At 45.7% G+C, this 23,802-nt stretch overlaps 1 protein-coding gene across 7 annotated transcripts in view; it reads left to right on the top strand.

The window, feature by feature from the left end:
* Nucleotides 1-23,802, top strand: part of EIF4G3 (eukaryotic translation initiation factor 4 gamma 3) — a 3,593,176-nt gene that overhangs the window by 1,135,985 nt on the left and 2,433,389 nt on the right. The gene's annotated exons all lie outside the window — the stretch shown is intronic.

The raw sequence follows: 23,802 nt of genomic DNA, 5'->3' as shown, positions 1-23,802 counted from the left end.
TGCTTACAGGTGGCTAGAAACCTGCTTCTAAATAGAAATTGTTTTATTTTGTGCCACAAGAAAAATCAGGAATCCTTATCAAGTAACATGCCTCTCATTCTGACTTTCTTGTGTGAGCTGCTCAATTCACGTGGCCATATTCTTCCATGAAAGCACATCGGTCATCTATTTATGCCTGCCTACCTTTTGATTCACATTTTGTGGTAGTGTTTTGAGGTCAAACATTTTCGAAAGGCTTCCTTCAACTCAGAAAATCCAACCTTCCACCTTGAAATTATGCTTTGGAAACATTTACCACACCCCAAGCCTGCTTCACCTGCTAGTGGCTTACTACTTTCAAAAGGGTTTCTGAATTGTAAGGTGTCATGCCTGTCATATTTTTGATTTTCCTTAAATATAGGGTTACACTCAGAAGTAGAAGTGACTGCTAGGAAGGTGCTTGGTGTGACATCTGGACAGAGGAAGGAGGACAAGGAGACATGGTGGTGGAATGAGGAAGTACATGAGAGTATACAGAGGAAGAGGCTGGCAAAGAAAAAGTGGGATTGTCAGAGATGAAGAAAGTAGACATGAGTATAAGGAGATGAGGCGCATGACAGAGAGAGAGGTGGCGAAGGCTAAGGATAAGGCATATAGAGAGTTGTATGAGAGATTGGACACTAAAGAGGGAGAAAAGGACCTGTATCGATTGGCTAGACAGAGGGACAGAGCTGGGAAAGATGTGCAGCAGGTAAGGGTGATAAAGGACAGTGAGGGAAACGTACTCACAAGTGAGGAGAGTGTGTTGAGTAGATGGAAAGAGTACTTTGAAGGGCTGATGAATGAAGAGAATGAGAGAGAGAGAGAAGGTTGGATGATGTGGGGATAGTGAATCAGGAAGTAAAGCAGATTAGCAAGGAGGAAATAAGGACAGCTATGAAGAGGATGAAGAATGGAAAGGCTGTTGGCCCAGATGACATACCAGTGGAAGCATGGAGGTGCTTAGGAGAAATGGCAGTGGAATTTTTAACCGGATTGTTTAATGAAATTATGGAAAGTCAGAGGATGCCTGAGGAGTGGAGAAAGTCTTTTGGTACCTATCCTTAAGAATAAGGGTGATGTGCAGAGCTGCAGTAACTACAGAGGGATAAAATTGATCAGTCACAGCTTGAAGTTATGGGAAAGAGTAGTGGAAGCTAGGTTAAGAAGGGAGGTGATGATTAGTGATCAGCAGTATGGATGTTCTTCATCTCATATTGCTGCAGTCCTTACACTTGGGTAGTCCGCTGTCCTCGGTCGGCCCGAATATCAAAGTATAAGGCTGACGTCGGTCAAGGCGCATTTGACTGACATCAGGACGTCAGGGTACAAATGCGCATGACCGACGTCATATCCTCAGTCTTTTTTGCCGCATGGTCCGATGCAGAAGCAGCATTGCAAGTGCCGGTTGGCGTTCTGAGATTTTTCGATTTCGAAGTTTCAGACCGAGTCAAAGTTGGCTAAGTACCCGTTGGGAATATTTTAGTTTTTCTTGCCTCAGTGGTTTACCGGATGTCAGAAAAAGTGAATAATTGCATTTCTTGTGGGAAACAGATACCGCATAGAGATTATCATACTTTGTGTATTCCTTGTTTAGGGCCTGAGCACGACGTTGTTGGGTGTCGCTCTTGTGCTAGATTCAATAAACGCACTATAAAGAAAAGGTTGGATTGTGCCAGGTTAGTCTTTGGGAAGCGGTGCAATTATAAAATGCCGTCGGATGCTCCGACGCCCGCTTCTTCGAAGAAGCGCAAGGACAAAGCAGTTTAAGCCTAGGCTGGAAGAACCGTCTGTACCGGACGCCGGTTCTTTAGAGGTGTCGGTGGAGCCGGTGGTTCCACCGGAGATTTCTTTGGGTTCCCAGGGAGAGACTTTGTTATTGCAGGATGTGGCCTCTCAGGAGGCAGGTCAGGCTGAAGGGGCTTCTCAGGTTACTTTACTCCCCTCCCTTCCTAGGGTGGTTAGGCCCTCTCCTTCTGTTGCCAAGGCTTCTCCCAGAGGCAGGCCAGGTTTAGCTTCAGTTGGTGTCACCCCTAGTTCTTCAGGAACTGTGCCCAAGAAGCATATGCTTAAAATGGCAGAAGACTTGATTACTTTGATTAGGGGTTCTTTGCCCCCTCCTGATAAGAGACCTAGAGTGGAGCCTGAGCCAGGGAGTTTTGAGCAGGCTTCGGATGTTTCAGAGTCTTCGGCTGAAGACTTGCAGGAGTATTCTCCTTATTCGGACTCTGATGTGGATGATTCTACTCCTTCTGCTTTTCCTCCTGAGGATTTTTCTTTTTCAGAAACTCTTCATTCTATGAGGGAGCATTTTAAGTGGGAAGGTCAGGACTTCTCTGATTCCAGGAAAAGGCTTAGGGAATTTTTGTTTTTACCCCAGCATAGGCCTTTGGCTATACCTCCTGTTTTGGATGTGGTGGAAGATGTTTTTGCAGAGGCTTCTCTTAATCCTGATTCTTTGCCTCCTGCTCCTGTTAAACCGGATAGATATTACAGGGTGCCTGAAGCTCATAAGTATCTTTTTAAGAGTCCAAGGGCAGACCCAGAAACTGTTAGTCAGGGGCCTAAAGGTGTTAAGGCTTCTGTTGTCAAGAATCCGGTTCCTTCAGACAAAGAGGCCAAGGCTTTGGATAGATGGGGAAAGAAAGTTTATACTTCTTCCACTCTAGCTATGAGGGCTTTGAATTGCCAGTTTCACATGTTAAAATACCAAAACTATCTCCTTTCACAATTGAAGTCTAAGGTTGATGCTCTGGCGGAAGGTATTGATTGTAAAGAGTTGCAAGATTTAGTACATGTTTCTGAACAGGTGGGTAAGCATTCTTTGCAATGTGGTTTTGATGCTGTACAGGCCTCGTCTAGGGTGGCTGCCACTGGGTCAGTTTTTCGCAGGCACGCCTGGCTGAGGGATCAGAATTTATCTGACCATGTTAAAACAAGGATTTTAGATGCTCCTTTACAATCTGATGTGTTGTTTGGTTCTCCTGTTGAGACAGTCTTAAAGAAAATGGAAGACAAGGCTAAGTCTATGCAGACTGTTAAAGATTTTTTGCAGGTTCAGCCTCCAAAGTTTAGTAGAAATTGGCCTACTAAGGGGTGGATGTATCCTTCTTATGATTCCCAGTCTAGAGGTAGATCTAGACGTGGTAGGGGCAGAGCTCAGGGCTCTTTCAGGCCTAGAACAGGGAGTTCTCCTGCACAGTCTTCAGGTGAGGGCAGGGGTCAGTCCTTTCGTAAACAGACCCAATGACCTACCTTTTCAGCTGCCAGAGCCTTCTCGTCTGGCGGCACCTTTGGGAGGAAGGTTGGCACTTTTCAAAGAAAATTGGAGTTTAATTACCCAAGACAGATGGGTATTGGATATCATACACCACGGTTACAGGTTTTATTTCCATACCTTGCCTCCTTTCAAAGGCATGTCAGACGTTCCTCCTCCACAAAGAATAGAGGCTCACAAGCAAATTTCTCTGTTACTCCGAATAGGGGCCATTCAGCCGGTCCCTATGCCAGAAGTGGGCCTAGGATTTTATTCTCGCCTGTTCCTAGTACCAAAGAAAGGGAACATGTGGAGACCAATTTTGGACTTATCTATCCTCAACACTTATCTGGACATTCCCAAGTTCAAAATGTTGACGTTACAGCAGCTTTTACCTCTGCTGGGCAAAGATCATTGGATGGTAACTTTAGATCTCAAGGAGGCTTATCTTCATGTTCCTATCAGACTGAGTTGCAGGAAGTATCTGCGTTTTCGAGCTGGGACTTTTCATTATCAGTTCTCTGCATTGCCCTTTGGCTTATCTACTGCGCCCAGAGTGTTCACGAAAGTTCTGGCTCCAGTGATAGCTTTCCTCAGGTTAAAAGGAATACAGATTTATCCCTATTTGGACGATTGCCTGATTCTGGCTCAAGGAAGGGACGAGCTTCTTCATCATTTGGATTATGTGGTAGCAGTGCTAAGATGCCTGGGGTATTCTGTGAACGAAATAAAGTCCAGTCTAGTACCCTCTCAGGACATGTGCTTTCTGGGTGTGAGACTGAATACAGCATCCCAGATGGCCTTTTGACCCCGGACAAACAAAAGAATCTTTCCCTTTACTTTCATCAGTTGTCTCATCAGTCCGGGCTGACTGCAAGGACAGTCCTTCAAGCCTTAGGGTTCATGGCATCTTGTGTTCTGGTGCTTCCCAATGCCAAACTGCATATGAGGAAGCTACAATGGTATCTCAAAAATGTATGGACACAGCACTGCCAGGATTTGGACACTGTCATTCAAATAATACCTTGCATTCAAAAGGTATTTTTGTGGTGGGCTCAGGAATGTCACCTAAACAAGGGACTCTCTGTGACCCGGCCAGAGGCGAGTCAGATTCTAACGACAGATGCCTCAGACAAAGCTTGGGGAGCTCATCTGAATGGAAAGTGGATACAAGACAAGTGGCCTGCCAGACTACATCTACATATCAACTTGAAAGAGATGTTAGCAGTCCAGTTTGCATTAATAGCTTTCAAGGATTTACTTCTTCCAGGGCAGGTGTTGATTCTAACAGACAACACAACTGTCATGTGGTACATCAACAAGCAAGGCGGAACACATTCTTATCCTCTATGCAGGCAAGCAATGATTTTGTGGGAGACTGCTCTCCGTTTACAACTAAATCTTCAGGCAAGGTTTCTGCCGGGAGCACAGAACTCCTTAGCAGATGTGTTGAGCAGACAAATTATGGATCCCCACGAGTGGAAATTGGATCCTCATGTATTTCAGAAATTGACAGTGTCATGGGGAACTCCAGACATAGATCTGTTCGCTTCCCCACTAAACCACCAGCTGCCAAAGTTTTGCACAAAAAGGTTTCATCCCACAGCTTGGAGAGTGGATGCTCTTTCTTTCAATTGGAGCAATCTTCATGTGTATGCCTTTCCGCCTCTGTCTCTCCTCCCAAAGGTACTACTAAAGACCAGACAAGACAAGCCAAGGATGATTTTGATAGCTCCAGATTGGCCTCGACAGCATTGGTACCCATTACTGAGGAGCCTGGTACGGAAGCCTCCATGGCCTTTGCCTTCGATTCCACACCTGTTGTCTCAGGAGGACAGTCATTTGCTCAATGTCAAGCTTCACTCTCTGCACCTAACAGCCTGGCATATTCTGTTTTGAACCATAGTGGGCCTCCACTTCCACAGCAAGTTTTGAATGTTATTTTGGAAGCTAGAAGGCCTAGTACAAGGAAAGTGTACGCAGAAAAATGGAAGAGATTTTTAATTTGGAGTGCAGCAAAGGATTTTGATGTTTCTGAGCCTAATTTAAGTGTGGCTCTTCAATATCTTACTGAGTTACTGGACAAAGGTTTGTCCTTCTCTTCTATTAAGGTTCATGCTGCAGCAATTTCGGCTCACTATGATTGTGACCCACCATTGTTTTCTCATCCTTTGTTCAAGCAATTTCTTAGAGGGGCAAAGAATATAAGACCCCCACGAAGAGCTCCTACGCCTGCTTGGGATCTCAATTTTGTGTTGGAGAAACTCACTCTACAACCTTTTGAGCCTGCAGCTACTGCTGAATTAAAGTTTTTATCATGGAAGACTGCTTTTTTGTTGGCTATTACCTCTGCAAGAAGGGTTTCTGAGTTGCAGGCCCTTATGGCAGTTGAGCCTTTCTTAATTTTCCATAAGGATAGGGTATCTTTACGTACTAATCCTTCCTTTATGCCTAAAGTGGTTTCTAGTGTGGCTTTAAACCAAACTATTCATTTGCCTACCTTTTATGCAAATCCCCAAAATAAAGGGGAAAAGATTTTGCACACTTTAGATGTACACAGGCAGTTGCGATATTATTTGGACAGAACTAAAGGGTTCAGGCAGTCTCAGCAGTTATTTGTTTCTTTTGCTTTGAGTTCTCAGGGCAAGCCTGTGTCAAAACAAACTATTTCTAAGTGGATTGGGTTTTGCATTGCTTTCTGTTATTCCCATCATGGCAAGGAAGTTCCAGCTGGGATTAGGCCTCATTCCACTAGGGCTACTGCCACTTCGACAGCTTTTTTGTGAGGGGTGGCAACTAAGGATATTTTGGAGGCAGCTACTTGGAGTTCAGTGCATACTTTTTCCAGGCATTATCACCTACCACTTTACTCTAAATCCAGGGCTGGTTTTGCCACTGCTGTTTTGCAGCGCATTTTAGCAGCTCCTGCTTCCTTATAATTTGGCCATCCTCCCTTACCTCTGCTTTGGGATTCTACCCAAGTGTAAGGACTGCAGCAATGTGAGATGAAGAACATAGTACATATTTCTCTGCCACTCCCGACTTCCTCATACAATACCACAACTCCTCTCTAGGCACCCTGTCATATACTTTCTCTAAGTCCACAAAGAAACAATGCAACTCCTTCTGACCTTCTCTGTATTTCTCCAACAACACTCTCAGTGCAAATATTGCATCTGTAGTGCTCCTTATTCACATTGCTGCAGTCCACTTTACCCTCCCTCCTTCCCCTCTGTAGTTAGAGGCGGTTGTCTGGGTTGGGTGGTCAATTGGGTGTATATTGTATATATTGTACATATTTTTAGTGCTAGGATGGTTGGTTTGCTGTCTTTTGGTTTTTGACCTTTATTTTTAGGGTCTTCTGACATCTGGGGCAAGAAAAGACTGAGGATATGACGTCGGTCATGCGCATTTGTACCCTGACGTCCTGATGTCAGTCAAATGCGCCTTGACCGACGTCAGCCTTATACTTTGATATTCGGGCCGACCGAGGACAGCGGACTACCCAAGTGTAAGGACTGCAGCAATGTGTATCTTCGAACATCTACATTTATGGTAGGTACAAAACTGTACTTTTCATGCCAGGAAGGAGCACTACAGATGCAATATTTGCTCTGAGAGTAGTGTTGGAGAAATACAGAGAAGGTCAGAAGGAGTTGCATTGTGTCTTTGTGGACTTAGAGAAAGTATATGACAGGGTGCCTAGAGAGGAGTTGTGGTATTGTATGAGGAAGTCGGGAGTGGCAGAGAAATATGTAAGAGTGGTACAGGATATATACAAGGGTAGTGTGACATTGGTGAGGACTGCGGTGGGAGTGACAGATACGTTTAAGGTGGAGGTGGGATTACATCAAAGATCAGCTCTGAGCCCTTCCTTATTTGCAGTGGTGATGGACAGGTTGACATGAGATTAGACAGGAGGCCCCGTGGACTATGATGTTTGCAGATGACATTGTGATATGTAGTGAGAGTAGGGACCAGGTTGAGGAGACCCTGGAGAGGTGGAGATATGCTTTAGAGAGGAGAGGAATGAAGGTCAGCAGGGCTAAAACAGAATATATGTGTGTAAATGAGAGGGAGGGTAGAGGAATGGGGAGGATGCAGGGAGTAGAGTTGGTAAAGATGGATGAGTTTAAGTACTTGGGATCAACAGTTCAGAGTAATGGTGAGTGTGGAAGAGAGGGGAAGAAGAGAGTACAGGCAGGGTGGAATGGGTGGAGAAGAGTGTCGGAGTGATTTGTGACAGACGGGTACCAATAAGAGTGAAAGGGAAGGTGTACAAGAGGGTACGGAGACCAGCTATGTTATATGGGTTTGAGACTGTAGCATTGTCGAAAAGGCAGGAGTCAGAGCTGGATGTGGAAGAGTTAAAGATGTTAAGATTTGCACTGGGTGTGACTAGGATGGACAGGATTAGGAATAAGTATATTAGAGGGTCAGCTCAGGTCGGACAGTTTGGAGACAAAGCAAGAGAGGCGAGATTGCGTTGGTTTGGACATGTGCTGAGGAGGGATGCTGGGTATATTGGGAAAAGGATGCTAAGGATGGAGCTGCCAGGTAAGAGTTAGACCTAAGATGAGGTTTATGGATGTGGTGAGAGAGGACATGCAGGTGGTTGGTGTGAAAGAGCATGATGCAGAGGACAGGAAGAAATGGAAACAGATGATCCGCTGTGGCGACCCCTAACGGGAACAGCTGAAAGAAGATGATGACTCAGAAGTAACCCTCTTTCTATGCCTATGCTGACTTTGAACCAGATTATTAACTGCCCTAATTTTTTTTCCTCCGTAAAACGAGGAGAAAGAATTCTGCACTTTTTGGATGGTCTTGGGTAACTCGGGTTATAGCTTGACAAAAAAGTCTGGCAGAATGTCAGACCAGCTTTCTATTTCCTTTCAGGATAAAAGATTTTTTTCCTGTTTTTAAGCAAATGGTTTCCAAATGGCTCTCTCCCATCATTTCCTTTTGTTACTGTTTTTATGGTAAGATGCTTTGGATTTGGAGAAATGTTTTCTATCGGAGTTGCTGCTGCTTTTTTTAAGGGTCTTTAATTCCATGTCTTTTAGAAGCTGATAAATAGCCCTTTGTACATATTTTACTAAGCATTATAAGACTGATGCCATTTCAAGAGCTAGAGCTAAATTTATCATTCTTCCTCCCTGGACATTTAGAACTCTTTGGGCCTCTTCCCAAGGGTTAGTAATACTGCAGTAGTGATAGAAGGACATAGCACAGTTGTGTAAAAACTTACCATAACAGTAGAAGTCCGACTGATCACTATTGCATCCCTCTCTACTTCCTGTTTTGTCCTGTTTTCTGTTTTGGCTGAGGTGGTATTCCATCTTTCTTTCATCTTTTGGTTAACTTGTGTTTTTTGTTCACCTCTTGCCTTTGCTGCCATCCTGGCTTTTGGGTCTGGGACAAGGAAGTCCTGTGGTATTTTGTACCTATACATTCCTTATGTACCACATAGTCTCTGCATGCTTTGGTGATGCATCAAATGTGCAATTCGAGAGGAAGTTGCCTAAGCTTTGGTATCCTGGCTTGGGCATATGGCTATCCATGGTAGGAGGTACCAGTGATTAATAATATGCATCAGTGATCTGATGTCTTTTTTGTCCACCTCAACAATTGAATATAATCAGATCCTACTGTAGTCGAAGCCGGCACTTTGAGTCTTGGAACCAAGGATGTTCTTCGTGTTTCACTGTTGCAGTCATCAATCGGCCTGAATACCACAGTTTTAGGATTTCTGTGTCGGATACTGTTGCTTCTTCAGTGCCGTCAGGTCATCAGGAGTATAAAACAGGCAGCTGACACCATTACATCAGTCTTTCTTGCCGAGAAGGAGCCCGAAGCAGATGCAGTTCACAAGTGCCGGTCGGCCGCTACCTGAAATTTTTTTTTTCGAGTTAGTAATCCTGAAGTCTTCTAAAGCTAAGTACCCCTTTGGGGATCCTTTTTTCATGCTCTAACCGATGTCAAAAAAAGTTAACAATTGTCTTGCCTGTGGAAAGCAAATACCTCTCAGAGATTTTCATTCTTTCTGCGTCACTTTAGGCCCAGACCACAACGTCCCTCGCTGTCGGTTTTGTGCCTTGTTTTAACACCCAAACCATTCGTCGTCGGGCTATCTTTGCTGCTAAATTCTTGTGCTCTCATTCTCTGTATTCCAAAATGTCTTCGATAAGCCATCTGACTACCGATCTTCTGAAAAACCGTAAAGATAAAGACAGAGACAGACCGCATAGGTCCAAAACTGCAGACGCTTCCGTTAAGCTAGTCGCCAGTCCGCCATTACTCAGTGAGGTGCCTTTGCAGCCCCGATGCCCGCTTCTACAGATTCGCAGGCCTCTGCTGGGACCCATTCGGAGTCTGGTATGCCGCAAGATGCTTTTTCGACTATGGAACCTGCGTATGTCTCTACCTTGGATGGTTCCAGAGCCGCTGTCCAAGTACCGGCTTCTGAGGGTGTATTCCAACCTACCGATGTTCGAATTAAACCGACAACTTTGTTTTTAGTTAAAACTACTGAGTTTCTGAGGCCCAGAGCACGCACTATGCCTAGAAAACCAACAACCAAAGCACATGTTGAAGCTCCCATGCCACAAAAACAAACACTTAGAATGGCTGAAGACCTTATTAGGGGAAGCCAGCCTTCCCCTGCTAAGAGACAAAGAATTGAGTTTAATTTGGATTCTACAGACCAGGAGTCCAATGATTGACCCTTATGATTATCAGGACATGCCTTTATCAACCTATCAGGATTCAGATGCAGAGGAATCCATTCCCTCTGCCTCACCTCCAGAGGATTTTTCTTTTGGTGAAACCTTGCATACTTTAAGAGAGCATTTCTGCTGGGAATGCCAAGACTACCCTCTGTCCAAAAAGAGACTCAGAGAATTTTTAGAGTTGCCTCAGCACAGGCCTCTAGCTGTACCCCCTGTCCTGGATGTTGTAGATGTTTTTATGGAATCCAGTCTTACTCCAGATACTTGACCGCCAGCCCCTAGGAAACCTGACCGGTACTACAGAGTACCTGATTCCCACATATTTCTCTTCAAGAATCCTACTGCGGATTCAGAGACCATTTTCCCGGGATCTAAAGATATTGACGCTACTACAGACAAAAATCCTACCCCTTCAGACAGGGATTCCAGAGCTTTAGACAGATTGGGTAAGAAGGTATATACCTTTGCAACTCTTGCCATCAGGGCATTGAATTGCCAGTTTCACATGTTGAAGTACCAACAGCATGTTATACAACTAATTAAACAAAAAATGGTGTTACTTCCAGATTGTGCAGAAAATAGATTTACAAGAGCTAATGCATTCTGCAAACTAAGTTAGTAAGCATACTTTGCAGTGTGGCTTTGATGCCCTAGAAGCATCTTGCAGGGCTGCAGTCACTGGGTCTGTACTGAGAAGGCATGCTTGGATGAAGGAACAAACCTTGCCAGATCATGTCAAATCCAAGTTACTAGACACTCCTTTAAATAAGGACTGTTTATTTGGCACCAAAGCAGAAGAGGTTCTTAAAAAGATGGAAGAAAAATCTAAATCTATGCAAACTGTTAAAGAATTCTTGCAAGTGCAACCACCTATATTCAGTAGGCATTGGCCTTCTAAAAACTGGTCCTTTCCAGGCCTTCTCAGACCAAACCCAGGGGAAACAGGCCACCCAGACTACAGTCTCAGGGTATGTAGAGATCTAAACAATGGAGTGCCACAACCTCAAAAACAGGGAGTAGTAAGCCACCCCTTATGGAAAAAGTTCACAATGACTTTTCAATTATCCCTCCCAGCCCTGCTCAATTACTTGTGCTCCTAGGAGAAAATCTTACCCTTCATGCAAAAAACTGGATGGCCATTACTCAGGACAGATGGTTCCTAAACATTGTATCCCAAGGGTACAGATACTACTTCCATACACTGCCAACCCCAAGCAGGTTTCCAGACCTTCCTCCAAACCAGTGGGCAGAGGCTCAAAAGCAAGTACTTTCCCTGCTTAATATCAGAGCTATTCAACCTGTTCTAGTATAACAAATGGGGCAGGGTTTCTACACCAGACTTTTCCTGGTGCCCAGAAAAGAGGGCTCTTGGCACCCAATCCTGGATCTATCAACTCTCAACACCTTCCTGGTGGTCCCAAAATTCAAGAAGCTTACCCTGCAACAGCTTCTCCTTATGCTAGCCAAGTATGCCTGGTTAGTCACTCTAGACTTAAAAGAATCTTATCTGCGCATCCCATAAGGGAGTCATGCATGAAATATCTACACTTCAGTGCAGGCTGTATGCACTATCAGTTCTCTGCACTTCCCTGTGGCTTATCTACTGCACCCAGAGTATTCACAAAGTGCCTGGCTCCAGCCATTGCATACTGCAAGCAGAGAAATATCCAAATTTTCCCATGCTTGGACGACTGCCTGATTCAGGCGGACAGTCAGGAATTGCTACTTCAGCACCTGTCATTTGTAAAAAGTCTTCTCACTTCATTGGGGTAACACCATCAATGAAAATAAATTACAACTGGTGCCCAGTCAAAAGATTGATTCCTGGGAGCAAGCTTGGACACAACTTCCCAGATGGCATTTCTCACTTCAGAAAAACAGGTCTGTCTGACAAACTGGTTAAAACAAATGGCCACCCAGAACCCAGGTATCTGCAAGAAAAATACTGCAAGCCCTAGGGTTCATGGCCTCATGTATTCTGCTAATTCCATATGAGGAAACTTCAATGGTACTTAAGTCTTTGGGGCCAGCATTTTCAGGACCTGGAAACAGTCATTCCAATCATACCTTGTCTAAGGGCAAAGTTCCTTTGGTGGGCAGAAGCATGCAACCACAAGGGACTGCTTTTCTCACAACCCCTTTGCCACCCAAACTCTGACAACAGACCATCAGACTATGCATAAAGGGGGCTCACATGGCAGGCAAATGCATTCAGGAACACTGGAGCCTAGCCCAGATTCTCCTGCACATCAATCAAAAAGAGATGCTAGCTGTACAGAATGTTCTGACAGCCTTCAAATACCTAATCCTTCCAGGACAACTGCTTCTAAAAACAGACAACACCACAGTTATGTGGTACATAAACAAGCAGGGGGAACACATTCTTACCCACTCTGCAGGTTAGCCATTGGCCCTGTGGAACACAGCCTTGAGCAACAAAGTGCATCTACAAGCTCAATTCCTGCCAGGCAAACAAAATTCACTGGCAAACGACTTAAGCAGAAATCTCCTAGACCTACACGAGTGGAAATTGGAGCCCAACACCTTCAACCTTCTGATCCAGAGGTGGGGGACATTGGAAGTGGTCCCCATTTGCTTCACCTGAGAAGCACTAGTTGAGCAAATTCTGCACCAGGAACCCTCACAGCAGGGTATGGAAGGGATGCCCTATCTTTTCAATGGGGAAACCTCTCAATTTATGCCTTTCATCCTCTGCCCCTCCTCTCAAAAGTACTACTCAAGATAAAACAGGAGAGACCAAGGGCAATTCTTATTGCCCCAGACTGGCCACGCCAGCACTGGTACCCACTCTTGAGCAGTCTGACAGTGCCACCCTGGCACTTCCACCAGACTCCTACCCTGCTGTCTCAGCAGGAGGGACAAATTTTGCATCCACAATTGCAATCCCTAAACCGTGCAGTCTGGCTTATCCATTGAGTACACCACCAGCAACCCTCAGCAAACAGGAACTGGACATCATTCTTGAAACCAGATGGCTTAGTACTAGGAAATTCTATGCTGAAAAGTGGAAAAGATATTATTGTTGGAATCAGTGTCAAGGGAAGAACACAGCAGTGCCCTCCTTACCTCTAATTCTGGATTACCTAGCAGAGCTACTCCACTGAGGCCTATCCTTCTCTATTAAGATTCATGTTTCTGCCATCTCACCTTATTATAATACTGAGCCACCTGTTTTCTCACCCTCTCATCAAGCAGTTCCTGAGCGGGGCTAACAACTTAAGGCCCCCTAGGAAAGCACCCCTGCCTTGAGACCTTAACTTTATACTGGAAAAGCTCCCGCTTCCCCCTTTTGAACCTGCAGCTTCAGCAGAGTTAAAATTCCTCTCTTGGAAAATGGCCTTGCTTTTAGCCGTAACTTCAGCAAGAAGAGTGTCTGAGTTACAAGAACTAATGGCTGTGGAACCCTTCAATCTGATATTGTTAATCCTCATTCATTCCTTACGCATGGGTATTAGTTCTGACCTCGGAACCGAGCCAGCCATTTTCCAAGCTCACGTCAGCTTCAAACTCTCGAGCTAAACTTACCCACAATCCCCCTCTCCCTGTTACCTCAGATTTCGTTTGCCGCGTTGCCATCCGGTCGTGTCAAGCTACTTCTCTTGAGCTAAGTACAGTCAGTTGTTTAATTGCTTTACGAATTACTTTTCTGTCAGAAAAGTTTATATTTTATTATCTCTTGCCCTATCGCATCTAGCGTTCATAATTTCCTCAGGTTTTTTTCTGTCCTTTACTTACCTTTTTTACCACGAGGTAATTTTCTTTTTACCATCGTCGGCAATCCCTTTCCCTTTCTCTTTCATACCTTCGGGTACTCCCTTGTACCATTGTTGGTACTTATCTATTAGTTAATATGGCAGATAAAAAAGGTAGTCCAGGGTTTAAGCGGTGTTCTGAATGTGGACACAAACTGCCTACTTGTGATGCACACTCTTTGTGTGTTTATTGTTTGGGAGCTTCCCATTTATCTGTTGAACCACCCTGTACTATTTGTGAGAACATTTCTAATAGAACTTTATTATTAAGGAATAATAAGCTGATACTGAAGGGACTTATAAAATCTCCCTTTTCAGAGGCTATTTTTGGGTCTGAGGTCTCAACCCCTTCTAAAGCCCATAAGAAAATGGATGTTTCTACTAAGGCTAAATCCTTGCCTTCATCCCCGGCTGGGGACTCTCACCAACCAAAACCTAAAAAGGCTAAAATTTCGGCTCCAGAACTCTGTCAGCCCCAGTGCTTTTGGTGCCCAGACCTTCGGCTCCATTAGTGATTTCGGCTCCGTCCTCTCCTGCAGCCTTCTACATATTGGCACTGAGGGGCTCCTCTTTTCAGACCATTACCACTGTATCGGCACCAACCGTTCAGTCGGCGCAGACCTTGACCGCGTCGGCTCCGAGATCTTCCTCGGAAACAAGGCCTTTATTGTTGACTCCAGTTTTGTCGGTTCCATCTTCGGCACCGACGACCACTTAGGCACCGATCCCTGTGTCGGTGCAGACAATGACATTGGCACCGATGACTTCTTCGTTGCAGACTACAGTAGTTAAGTCTTTCTCGGCACCGTTGTCCTCGGTGCTTTCAGATGAGATGGGCACCGAGTCTGCCTTTTTTGTGGACAGGCCTGTTTCTTCCTCAGTCTCTGTGAGGTCCACTAGAAGTCTTTCCGAACATGATGTGTTGCATCTTGTGGACCAGGCATTCTTGGCCAGAGGTATTCCATCCCTCAGGAACTATTCTTCCTTGGGAGGTGATCACCCATCTCCAAAGACACCTTCTTATTCTCCTCCTTCATTGCCTTTGAAGTCCATGGATATAGTACAGTCTTCCCCTTCTGCTGTTCCCTTTATGGATCTCACTAAGGAACCGCAGTTGCCTTCGTGGCAGGAAAGTTTTGCTATGACCCAAGATGTCAGCTGTGACACGCATAGCTTGCTGCTCCACAGCCATCCAGGGACTCTGAGTCGGCAGGCTGAGCCACTTAGGGGAGGAGTGCCCCCGGTTCTAGACATACACTCCTCTCCGGGTGGACCAGCCTTCCAACTGATTGAGAAGGCTTTCGCTGCTGCTGGTGATACCGGACTGTCTATGCCGCCACCCTCCTCTGGTACACTGGTTTCACAAGTCACACCTAGCGGACACTGGGTGTAAAGGCCTCCGGGCATATTCCCTCAGGAATCCCCTTTTCCGTTGTCTTCCCCAGCTTCTCTCGCTGAGGATGTCCACCGGAAAAGTTTGTGTAAGAGGAAGCACATGGACTCCACAGAGGAGTCCCTCACCGAAGACAGATTTCGATGAGGGGGAAGGATCCCCTCGGTCACCCTCTGTGAGGTATCCTTTGGCGATATCCTTGAAATCCTGAAACAGAGAGGTGACTGGCAGCCCTCTAATCCGCCCTCTGAGGAATCTGTGTTCCTGCTGGCTTTTCGCGCCCGCCCCCTACCTCCTGGGTTACTCCTCCTGCCGATGAACTTGTCAAGTTCATCGTGCAGCGTGCTTGGAAGGCCCCTGACACTGTTGAAGCTATTCCCTGGAGGCCAAATAAGATGTTGTCCCCTCCTGCTTCAGATCCCCAATGGTCCAAATGTCTTCCTGTAGATGTTTTGGTGGTGGTGGCCACAACAAAAAAGGATCTGGCAGAAGAAGAAAGCCAGACTGTCCATCCACCTAACGGAGAGTCCCGGGCCCTGGGCAGAATAGGGAAGCGCACCTTTACTTCAGCGACCTTTGCTATCGGGTCCCTGAATTATATGACACATTTTACCAGGCTTCAAAGGGATATGGTTTCTGAGCTCTCTGAAACCTTGGCTGGTGCAGTGTCTTATGAGGTCCTTGACAAAGTGGCCTCTCAGCTGGCCACCATTGAGTCTATATCTAACTCCTCTATGTGATTGATATCTCACGCATTAGAAGCAGCAGCTAGAGTGGCGGGTTCAGCTGCGGTCTTGAGACGACACGCCTGGATGCACTTGAGCAACTTTGCGGAACTTTTTAAGTCTTCCTTTCTTAATGCCCCCATTGAGCCCTCCTCATTGTTTGGGCCCAAAGTTAAAAGCACACTGGCCAGATGTGAACAAGACGGTAAGGCCCTTTCTGCCGTATGTGTCCGTTATTCTTCCCCTCAACGTGCTTTCTCCCGAAACCAAAAGAGTGGGAAGATGTGGTTCAAGAAATCTCAGGGTCCTTTCCGTGACACACAGACCAAGTTCGCCCCCAGAGGCAGAGGGGGAAACTTACAGAAGATGCTCCTTTCGGGGCAGAGGGGGACTGCGTAACCAGGGTCCAGGGATTCTTTCCCTGGTCAATCCTACCACCGCTCCTGAAGAGCGGCCCAACTCCTTTCCTCTGGAGGTGGTTGGGGGACGTTTCTCCTTGTACCCTTCTGCCTGGTTAACCATCACCACTGATTCTTGGGTACAAAGGATCATAACCAGAGGTTATCATATCCCCTTCGATCTTTGTCTCGTCCCTTCAAAAAATGTTCTCGACGTTCCACCCAGTCAAAGGGAGAAGTACCACTAGAGATAGAAAAGCTGCTAAGAAAGAGTCATCCAAATAGTCCCTCCAGACCAGATAGGATCCGGATTCTACTCGAGACTATTTTTGGTGCCAAAGAAAACCGGGGACTGGAGACCAATTTTGGATCTCAGTGTATTGAACAAGTTTGTGAGTGTACAAAAATTCTGGATGGTCACTATACAGTCTATCCTCCCGCTTTTGGAAAAAGACGGTTGGATGTGCTCTATAGCTCTTCAAGATGCGTATTACCACATAAAGGTGGACAGGCCATCAAGAAGATTTCTGTGCTTCCGTGTGGGCGCCAGTCACTACCAGTTCAGAGTACTGCCCTTTGGACTCTCTACAGCCCCCAGAGTGTTCACAAAGTGCATGGCAGTTGTCACAGCTCACTTGCGACTTCAAGGATTTCAGGTGTTTCCATATCTAGACAACTAGCACATTTCCGCCCCCACCAGACATCTACTGGGAAAAGCCCTGGCATACTCTCTCCTCGCTGCTCAAAGGCTAGGCATAACAATAAACTGGCAGAAATCCAATCTCACCCCATGTCAGTCGACAGAATTCATTGGGGTTATCTTGGACACGCAAAACTGCAGAGCAGCTATTCCAGAGCACAGAATTTTAAGGATAAAGCAACAACTAATTCCAATCATTTCAAAGGAAAAATCCATGGCTCACTCGGTTCTACAGCTGTTTGGTCCATGGCAGCCTCCATCACCATTGTTCCCCTGGCCATATTTCACATGAGGCTTCTACAATGGCTACTGCTCACCCAATGGTATCCTTTTCAGCATCCTCTTTCAGCCATGATTCGAGTAACCCACAGGTGCAAACAGGATTTAAATTGGTGGGGTACACAATCTCTCACAATGGTCTCGCCCCTTTTCCCCCCAGCAACCCAAGGCCACAGTGACCATGGACGCCTCCCTGATGGGGTAGGGGGGGCTATGTCAGGGACAGACAGTCCAAGGCACTTGGTCCCAACTGGAGGCCCATCTGCATATAAATGTTCTAGAGCTGAGGGTGGTGCCTCTGGCGTTGCAAGTATTCCATCTCCTGCTGCCGTCTGGGATAATTGCGATTCAATCAGATAACATGGCGGTGGTCTGGTACATCAACAGGCAAGGTGGAACCAAATCTTAACCCCTTTGTCGAGAAGCCATGAAGATATGACAATGGGCGATGGCTACCAACCGTTTTCTTCTAGCAATGCACATTCCTGGGAGTTCCAACCTGATAGCAGACAGACTCAGCAGGTGCATTCTTCAACCTCACAAGTGGTCCCTGAATCCCTTGATAGTGGTGGAGATCTTCCACCGCTGGGGCCGTCTTTGCTGTGACCTCTTTGCATCCCCGACCAATTACAAATGCAGCAACTACTTTGCCCTGATTCCCCTTCCGGGGCAGTCACCCAGGGATGCTCTAGTCCACGATTGGCCTTTGGGCCTTCTTTACGCATTTCTGCCCTTTCCTCTCATTCCCCAGTTTCTGAAGAAAGCCCGGCGGTTGAAGAGCAAGGTAATCCTCATAGCACCATATTGACCTCGACAGATTTGGTTCCCATTCCTTTGGCCTCGCCTACTAGATCGACCATGGATTCTCCATCCAATCCTGGAGCTGATCTCACACCCACAGAACCTGATTCATCCCAATCTGAAAAGCCTGAAGCTAACGGTTTGGCTACTCCAATTCCCTTGATTGCCAGGCAGAATGATCTTTCTTTACCAGTACGTGATATTCTCATTGCCTCATAAGTCTTCCACTAGAATCTGAGCAAGTGGAAAAGATTTACCGGTTGGCTGAAAGACAAACAAGTAGACCCCTTTTCAGCACCAGTGTCGATAATACTCGACTATCTGGCCGACCTGTTTCAATCGGGTCTATCGGCCTCTACCATTAGAGTTCATTTGGCTGCAATTTCTAATTTTCATGAGGATGTACAAGATTCCTCTCTTATGTCCCATAAATTGTGCAAGACCTTCATAAAAGGTGTGAATCATCTGAAGCCACCTTTTAGAGAACCTATTCAACCATGGGATTTATCATTAGTTCTACAAGCTCTGACAGTGGCACCTTTCGAACCAGCCTCTTCTTGCGACCTCAAGTATTTGTCATGGAAAACTTTGGTTTTGGTCACTATTACTTCTGCCAGACGTATTTCTGAACTTAAAGCTTTATGTATCAAGAGTCCATACTTGATTTTTCAGAGATAGTGTCTCTGAGAACTAATCTGTCATTTCTTCCTAAAGTGATGTCTGAAATGTCCATTAATCAAGCCATTGATTTGCCAGTTTTCTTTCCCAACCATTCAAACAGAGGAGAGTATTGCCTGCATACCCTAGATATACACAGGCAAATCCGTGTTTACTTAAACAGGACTAAACCCTTTCGTAAATCTGACCAGTTATTTTTGGCTTTTTCTGGATCTAGATTAGGATCTGCTGTTGCCAAGGTCACATCAGCTAGATGGTTGAAGGACTGTGACACCTTTATTTACACACAACGTAATATCTCGTTGCCTACTACCATGAAAGCTCATTCAACAAGGTCGGTGGCAACTTCTGCTGCCTTCCATGTCAGAGCTTCTTTACATGACATCTGTGCAGCTGCAACTTTGGCCACGCCTCATACCTTCATCAATCATTACAAATTGGATTTGGCCTCCAGGGGAAGAGCATCTTTCGGTTCTATGGTGCTCAGGAATGTCCTTCCATGAGAGCCTCCCAGGAATAGAGGTAGCTGGGGACTCTGTCCCATGTGTAAGGAATGAACCAGGATTAACAATATCAGATAAAGAAGTTATGTCTTACCATAACGTTCCATCTGTATTGTTGATCTTCGTTCAGTCATTACGACCCTCCCTCCTTCCCCCTCCTGTGGTTTCTAGTGGATCTCACCATCCAGTTCTCTTAGGTTATTTGACCAGAGGTAGCCTCTACCTTCTTTAACTTGCAAACTCAATCTGAGGTAACAGGGCGAGGGGGATTGTGGGTAAGAGTTTAGCTCGAGAGTTTGAAGCTGACGTGAGCTTGGAAATTGGCCGGCTCGGTTCCGAGGTCCTAACCGATACCCATGTGTAATGACTGAACTAGTATCAACAATACAGATGGAACTTTATGGTAAGACATAACCTTTTATTTTCCATGCTGACAGGGTTTCCATCAGGACTAACCCATCCTTTGCCTAAGGTGGTGTCCAGTGTGGCTCTAAACCAATCCAACCTTCTTCCGTAACCCTCAGAATAAAGGGGAAAGGATCCTGCACTCCTTGGACGTGCACAGGCAGCTCAGGGTTCTACCTTGACAGGACTAAACCTTTCAGAAAATCTGACCAGCTGCTAGTCAGCTTTACTACAGGGGCAGAGGGTAAGGCCACTACAAAGCAAACTATTTAAAAATGGATAGCACACTGCATCCATTTCTGCTATGAGTACCATGGAAACCTACCCCACAGGGGATCAGACCACATTCCACTAGGGCTACTTCCACCTCTACAACATTTCTTAGGGGAGTCCCTACCAGGGACAGTCTGGAAGCTGCAACCTGGAGTTCTGTACACACCTTCACCAAGCATTACCACTTACCAATCTTTTCTAAATCCAGAACTGGATTGGCTTAAGCAGTCTTGCAAGGCCTACTAGCCAGCCGTAACACTTCTTGACTGCCTCCACCCTTCCTCAGCTTTGGGAATCAACCCAAGTGGATTACTGCTACAGTGAAACACGAAGAACATAGTACAGTTGTGTGCACTTAACATAAATGTAGATGTCCGAGTGTATTCACTGTTGCAGTCCTGGTTTCCCTCCCTCCAGCCCCCTGGCTTTCTCTTTCTACCTCTCCTGTCTATGGCCATTCCTAATGGCATTGGTATTTACTTTTTACTGGTGGTGTTCCCCCCTATATACTAGCTTCCTATCTGGGGGCTCCTGACATTTGGGGCAAGAAACACTGATGTAATGGCGTTGGCTGCCTGTTTAAAACCCCTGACGACCTGATGTCATGGAAGAATACGACCGAGACTGCAGAATCCTTTATAAACGCATTCTATGAACACCTTCAGGAATGCATGGATCATGCAATCCCAGATAAAACCAAGACCCAATCCCCCAAAGACAGGTGTCCTGTCTGGTGGGCCCCAGCCATAAACAAACTATACAATAGAAGGAGGAAGCTACTGCATGATAGAGCAAAATCCCTAAAAGGGAAGGCATCTCTGATCAGTATTAGCAAAAAACTACGGGCACTCATAAAGTCATCTAAGGCCAGCTTTGAGAGAAAAATTGCACAAGACACTAAAGATAATCACAAGGCTTTCTTTAGTTGTTAGGAACCTGGGTGGAAACTCCCAGATATGCTCAGAGTTGGTCCAAAATGACAAAAAATACACTGAACCCACAGACATTGCCAACATCCTGGCTGACAGGTTCAGCGCAAACTTCTCCCAAAAGAGCAATTATCTATCCCAGCAGAGTGCTGCCCCCCTGACATCTCAGATGCTCAGGTGAGAGCCGCCCTCTCCAATGCAAAAAACACAGCATCAATGGGACCAGAAAGTGTCCCGGGCTGCGTCCTGCATGAACTCCAAGAAGAGCTGAACCCCAACATAAATCTACTGTTCAATCTCAGCCTTACTACAGGATATGTACCCAAAGAATGGCGTACAGCAACAGTGGTCCCTCTCCACAAAGGTGGTGCCTCAACGGATCCTGGAACCTATCGCCCCATAAGCCTGACTAGCTTGGTCTGCAAAGCTATGGAGAGGATCATCATGGAACTCATAAATAAAGATATTGGGGACCTACAGACACTGGATCCTACCCAGTTCAGCTTTGTTAAGGGCAGATCCTGCCTCTTAAACCTGGTTGATTTCTTTGAAACAGTCACCAAGGCCATTGACAAGGGGAAGGTGGTCCACACAGCCTGCCTGGACCTCGCAAAAGCCTTCGATACAATACCCCACTCTGGCATCATAGATAAGCTATCCAGCTTAAATATAAACCCCTATGTCACTAGATGGGTTGCAAACTGGCTCAAGGACAGAACCCACATGGTCAGAATTGCTGGAGCCATGTCAGACTCCAAACCAGTTACAAGTGGCTTCCCACAAGGCTCAGTTCTGGGACCTCTCTTGTTCAGCATATATTTCTCAAGAGGTACAGGCCAACACGGGAGGACTGTGGCTGACCAAGTTCGCAGATGACTGCAAACTGGGTGCCATAATCGAGACTCCAGCTGACACAAGCATCCTCCAAAAGGGTCTCATAGAAACAGATAACTGGTGCCAGAGCCATGGCCTCAAGCTAAACGCCAAAAAGTGTATAGTCATCCCCTTTGGCAAAAACAAAGTGCCCACAAATTACCACATAGGTGGTAATCCATTAATCTGGAAGAACTAATTAGGGACCTGGGGACCCAAGTTGATAGCAATCTCTCATTTGACAACCACGTGGCCAAAGTGGTTAGAAAAACCTTCTATATAGCCCACCTAATCATGAAGGAATTCACATCTAGATCAAGGGAGGTCATTGTGCCTCTTTACTCTTCCCTCATCAGGCCCATAATTGAATACAATTCCCCTTTCAGGATGTACCTTACCCGACACCTGCAGCAACTGGAAAGACCCCAAAAGTACCTCACCGAGAGGATCAAAGGGCTCAAACAGATGCCATATGCTGCCCGGTTAAAGAAACTCCAGTCTACTCAGTTGCATACCGCCTGCTTAGAGGCGATCTGTGCCTGACGTATAAAGCCATGTGTCCAACCCGGAATTAATGGACATGCTGCACCTCAGAAAATCCAAATCCCATCGAGCTACGCACTCAAGGGACTTGAACCTCAGCACTGAAATAAATAGGACATGCTGGAGGGACAGATTCATAACCCAGAGACTCCCTTCACTCTGGAATAGAATCCCAGTCCAAGTTAGGCAGAGACCCTCACTGACTCTCTTCAAAAGAAATCTTGACGAGTGGATGGGAGAGCGTAGGTTTATCCCGGGTATCACATCTGTATCACTGCTAAACAGAGGCACATTAAACTAACCTCGAGAAAGGGCATAGTAAAACATTTAAAATGGGTGGCGAAAGCCAAACACACACTGGCAAGCTTTACAAATGCCCTAGGGCAGATAGCCTAGTATGAACCTATGAACCTAAGAAGCGACAGCATCTGATGCAGAAATCCTAAGACTCTGGTATTCGGGTGGACTGAGGGCTGCCTGCAGGTAGATAACCTAAGTGTGATGACTGCAATAGTGAGTGCACTCGAACATTTACATTTATGGTAAGTGTACACAACTCTACTTTCAGGCTCTCCCCATATTCCTCCTCCGCCTTCACAGATCTTCAGATCTAATTTGTCACTTGTAAGATTCTGGCATGGTCCTTGGGCGCAGAGTTTTTTTCAGTAGTTTTGACTAAGATAAGGATTCCATTTTACTGATAGTGTGTAGGTAATGCTCTCTTCTTTCTAGTGTGAGATATTTCTCTCTTATGGCTAGTTTTTTACCGTTTTCACTTGTGGATTTTCCCACCTTCCCTCTACTGCACAAAAAAAGAAAAAATGATAAATTATACATAAATTGACACGATTCTTCTAGTTTTTTTTTTTCTTATTAGTGACTGGTCATTGGTTATAGTTTTAATGAGATTTGATTTGCCAAGCTGTTCTAAGTGGGTCTAAGGTATGTGTTGCTACTTTTAACCTTAATCATCTTATTTTTGGGCTGTAAGTATGTCTGATTAGTCTTTGGGGCTCAGTGCACCATGTATGGGCACTATCACCTCTCCCTCCCAGTGTGTCTGCTGCCTGGATCATCCCATCTTGACGAGGGTTGCTCCTACTTCGGCTTTGGGGCCTTCTTCAATTAGTATTTTGACTGGAACAGAGACCTTTTTCAGTGGAGGCCCTGGGGAGATACTCTCCAGATGTATGTTTTTGGAATGTGGGAGGAAACCAGAGTACACAGAGGAAACCCAAGTGCACACACGGAGGACATGCAGGCTCCGCACAGAAGGTACCCCAGCCGAGAATCGAACCAGACAACCTCTTGCTGTGAAGTGACAACGTTAACCGCTGCACCACTGCGTTAACCCAGTAAAATAGTGTTAGTCTGCTCCTCCTGCTTCTATCACTATGTCTAGTTAGAAATCAGAGGAGAAGTCTAAGATGGCAAGAAAGGAGAAACAAAAAGAATGCGAGAAGGATGAAGCCCAGTATTAGATCTCCCAATAATTTGGAGCCTTCAGGTCCAGTTGCCAAGATT

This window comes from Protopterus annectens, chromosome 2.part1, assembly GCF_019279795.1.
Source record: "Protopterus annectens isolate FY-2018-M chromosome 2.part1, PAN1.0, whole genome shotgun sequence".
Classification (NCBI taxonomy): Eukaryota; Metazoa; Chordata; order Ceratodontiformes; family Protopteridae; genus Protopterus; species Protopterus annectens.
Note: the sequence above shows the minus strand (reverse complement) of the source record. Positions and strands in the feature narration are given on the sequence as shown.